Source organism: Grampus griseus, assembly GCF_964374135.1.
Source record: "Grampus griseus genome assembly, chromosome: 15".
Classification (NCBI taxonomy): Eukaryota; Metazoa; Chordata; class Mammalia; order Artiodactyla; family Delphinidae; genus Grampus; species Grampus griseus.
Genome location: NC_139009.1, coordinates 11295133 through 11300014, shown reverse-complemented (window position 1 = coordinate 11300014; position 4882 = coordinate 11295133).

The following is a 4882-nucleotide window of genomic DNA, read 5'->3' as shown; positions in this document are numbered from 1 at the left end:
GAATCTACTAGGCATCCTTCCAGTCCCGCGCAAGGTGGTCTTCTCTGTGAAGTCGATCTCGATTGCTCTAGGCAAAATTAATTATCACCTCCCAGACATCCTTCTCTCCTAGGCACTTAGCACACTCTACTGTAATCTTCTCTTTACCTATGAGCTTTTTAAGGACGGGACCACACACTCTATTTGTCCCTGTGTCTCCTGTACCCACCAGAAGGCTCTGTAAATGTTTGCTGAAGATATTCGGGATCCTTCTCTGCTTCCTGACATATTCCTTTTGCTCCACCCAGGCCTGACAAATCCTGCCTGCCAGGATGGCTCTCATTCCTTCCATTTGATCCTATCTTCAAGATCTCTGACCCAGCTGGAATTCATGCCCTTGCAGGAGCCCTTCCGAGGGTTTCTTACCCCCTGGGTTCTTGGTACCAATTTTGCTGTCTGGGCAAGTCCAGAATAACGTCCTGGTTTTAGTTTTGCTCTGCCTTCTTCTCCTAGCTCTGTGTTTTCCAGCCTTGTCTGATGTGAAGAATCTCCCAGGTACACAGATTCCTGGGCTCCTCCCTGGGAGATTCTGGTTCCCCAGGTCTGGGTTGGACCCAGGAATGGAGATAAGCCCTGGGTGATTCCTGCCATCAGTCAGGCTTGGGAAATGCCACCACCCTCTGACCAGGGCAGGTGTACTCAGTCCTGAAAGGTGGGGTGTTGTTCAGGTTCTCCTCCCCTTTCCTCCAGCACATGCCCTGGCTGCGCTGTTCACACCTTGGGGACTCAGATTTCTCTATTTCTAGAATAAGCAGGGGTTCAGGGCTCATAGCCTCAGTGCTTCTTCTCTTTCTGGCTGGCTCCAGGGGTGTCAGAAATATAGTGGGGGAGGAACTGACTCGACCTTGGGAGACAGGGGCTCAAAGGGAAGCCCCTCTCATGTCAGATGCTACCTGGAAGATAAACAGATGTGAGTAGTTAGGGGAAAACAAAAACTCACGCACACCAAAAAGAGAGAGAGAGAAAAAAATGAGGAAAAACTAGCCCTACCTCTTTTCAAAACATCATGTTAGAAGGTAAGGGACTAGCATAAATAGGTCTGGATCAATGAAACCGATTTTAACTCTAGAATCCATCCAAACTGAACCTGTGCTGAGGTCAGCCTCAAAACAGGGTAAGATCATTCAGGAGATTGTACAGGCACAATGTGAAAGCTGTTTTTTAAATAAAAAAAGAAAACAGGGCTTCGCTGGTGGCGCACTGGTTGAGAGTCCGCCTGCCGATGTCAGGGGACACGGGTTCGTGCCCCGGTCCGGGAAGATCCCACATGCCGCGGAGCAGCTGGGCCTGTGAGCCATGGTCGCTGGGCCTGTGCGTCCGGAGCCTGTGCAGAAAAAAAAAAAAAGAAAGAAAACAAACCGAAATCCCAAAGCTTTAGCTTCACATTTTATATTATACTCCAACACAAATTTCAGATGGACCAAAGAATTAAATACAAAAACATAAAGCCATAAGATGCCTAGAACATATAAATAACTTACATTCTGAGCAAGGAGAACCACCGAAATGTAGTGGAAGAGATTGCAAAGAGGAAGATCAGTAGATTTGAATAGGTAAAGTGGGCATTAAAAGGTGACCCATATTAAAAGTTAAAAAAAGGATGGAAAAAACCCTGTAGCCACTATAACAAGAGGTTAACATCTAATGTTTAAAAGAGATGCAAATGCATAAGAAAAACACTAAGATCTTGATTTTTTAAAAAGCAAAATGGACTTCATTAGACAGAGAGCCAATAAATAGCTAAAAACACTTTATAATGTTCAATCCCCTAGAAATCAAAGGCCAAGTAAAACTATGACATGAGTTTTACCACTCAAATTCTCCAAGATTTTAAAAGGTCATAATATTCAGGACTGGTGAAGATGTTGCAAAACAGACTTTCTCATATACAGTTTGTGGTGGAAATGTAATTTTTTTTTTTTTTTTTTGCGGTACGCGGGCCCTCACTGCTGTGGCCTCTCCCGTTGCGGAGCACAGGCTCCAGACGCACAGGCTCAGCGGCCACAGCTCACGGGCCCAGCCACTCCGCACTGTGTGGGATCTTCCCGGACTGGGGCACGAACCCGCGTCTCCTGCATCGGCAGGCGGACTCTCAACCACTGCACCACCAGGGAAGCCCTGGAAATGTAATTTTATGGAAAGCAATTGTAAGTGCTGGGAATCTGAAAAAATAATTGCAAGAAAGTAGGCTAAAATGGTATGGGACATCTCTGACTGGCATAACATTTTAAAAAATATTTATCCTTTCCTTTATTTTGCAAATTATCTGTATGTGTTAATTTTATAATTAGTAAAAATTTTGTTTTGTTAGAAGCCATATATGTGTGTGTGTGTGTGTGTGTGTGTGTATGATATTTTTACCCAATAATTTCACTTCAAGAAACCTAAAGGAAATAATACAAAATGAGAAAGCAAGATTGATGGAAAAATCTGACCAATATAATGCCATTTACGACAGTTAAAAGATACCCCAAATAGGGCACATTAGCCTATATCCACTTAGAGAAGTAGTATATGTAATTAAAATTATGTTTGGGAAGAGTTTACAATAACACCAGAAGATGCTCATACCGTTCTTTGTCTTTAGTTTGCTGTTACTTTACTAGGGCGGCTGTAAAAAAGTATTGCAAACTTGGTGGCTTAAATAACACGAATGTGTTGTCTCAGCTCTGGAGGCTGGTTGCCTGGGGTCAGGGTGTCTGCAGGTCGGTTCCTGCGGAGGCTCCAGGGAGTCTCTGTTCCAGGCCTCTCTCTTATAGCTGCAGGTGGCTTCTGACAATTCTTGGTGCTCATTGGTTTGTAGCGACACAACTTCAGCCTCCACGTGGAATTCTCCCTGTGTGGGTGTCTGTGTCCCAATTTTCTCCTTTTATAATGATACCAGTCACATCGGATTAGGGGCCCACCCTGCTCCAGTATGGCTTCATCTTAACTTGATCGTCTACAAAGATCCTATTTTCATATCACGTTACATTCATGGGTTCTGAGGGTGAGGACGTCAACACTTTAGTGGGGACACACCCACCCATAACACACTGTGATGTGATATAGAACCAAAAATTAGCATGTGAAATTATATATGTAAGATCATAACCATGTTTTGAAAAACAACTGGAAAGCAATACACCAAAATGTTAGCCGCGGTCATCTGGGGGAGCAGAATTAGGAGTGATTTCTTTCTTGTTTCCCGCCCTGTTTTCCGCATTTCCTATACTGAGACCCATTAACAATCCTCGTCCCAACATAAGCCTTGCCCGCCCTCCCACACAAAAAGAAGGCTCGTGCTCCTGTGCTAAAAGCTCGAATCTCAGTTACTGTATTTCCTCTCAGCTCCAAATCTACTTCTGGAGTCAGCTCCATGGTCCTGGGGATGGGACTCTGCACAGCCTCTCTATTGGGCTCTGCCAACAGGGGATGACGGGGGAGCCCAGAAGGCTCAAGGCACTTGCCCTTCCTCTGAGTGTCACCCTGGCTATGCTCCTTCACCCTGGCATCAGCAGCTGGATCCAGTTTCCCTTTTCTTCCACCCCTTATAGACCAGCTTCATTTGCCCTCCTCTCCGGAGACCCCAGGACCAGACGAGCAGAGCCTCAGAGGTCTGGGTCCCAACTCCCCAGGACCCCTCCTGCAGCTCAGAGACCCCAGGACCAGCCAAACAGCACCCCTACCAGATGCCTGGGACTCAACTCTGTGGGTCCCACCCTCAAAACTTCCAAGTTTTAGACATCTTGAACAATTCCTTTGGTTCTTGCAGTCCTAGGGGTGGCAAACTGTTCCATGTATTGTTATCTCCAGGATATTTCAGAGTTCTCCTTTTGTTTTTCCAGTCACCTAGTTAATAGCTTTATACCTCAGAATTCTTTATGTTAAATTCTCTGTGTGCAAATGATCGCGGTGGTTTGTGTCTTGATTGGATCCTGACTGTTGCAACTTGTCTCAACCCAACCAGAAATGCCCCCACCCAGCTGCTAGGAACGTCCTGAGGGCTGAGACCAGCCTCCTCCCCTCCCTCCTGTAACTTCAGGAGTTTGTAGTTAAAGCTCTTTTCAGGGCAGTAAGTGTCTTATTCTTCCTGCACTCACACTTCCCTCTCTCCCTCTTCCTCCATCCCTCCATCACTCCCTGTATTCCTTCATCCCTTCATCCTTTTCTCTCCCTCTCCTTCTCTCTCATTCCTGTCCTACTCATCCAATCAGAAAAAGGATAAAACACCTTTTGAAAGCTTGGGGACTTCCTCCTAACTTCACAAGGAGTGCTGCGCTAGGATGTTTCTCCTTCTAGCAGGAAATAAGGAAAACAAAGGGGCAGAGATTGTTTCTGGCATCAGGCCTCAGGCCACAACCACACCTGATAGAGCCTACTGACTTCTTCTGGGGCCCATGGGCACTGGGTGCCGTGCTGTTCCTGACGGAGAAGACCCTCCACTCTCAGGCCCCCGGTTGCTTCTCTGGTAGAGGAGGAACTCCCAGGGATCCCTTCAAGGACTGGGCTGAGTCTGGCCTTTCAGGCTCTCCGGGAGCTGCTCTTCCACGTATCGGTAGGAAGGGCCAACCCAAGTGGACCCTGGTCTGTGGCCTTCGCGTGAATTTGGCATTAACAGATTCGAGAATTGTTTCTTGCTCTCTTTGGGTCAAATCTCATCTTCTCAGGTTGGGCTTCAAGCTTTGGAAGCCATCTTTAGAAAACAAAGTGATTTTCATGAAAAGGCATTTTTATGGTTGACTTAAAACCCTTCTGAGGCTTCCCAAGGCCAATCCCTCAGGGTTCTGCCTGGACTCTGCCATCTCTCCGGAGCGCCTCTCATTCCACTTCTACAGATGCCCTTCCCCTCCAGGACCTCAAA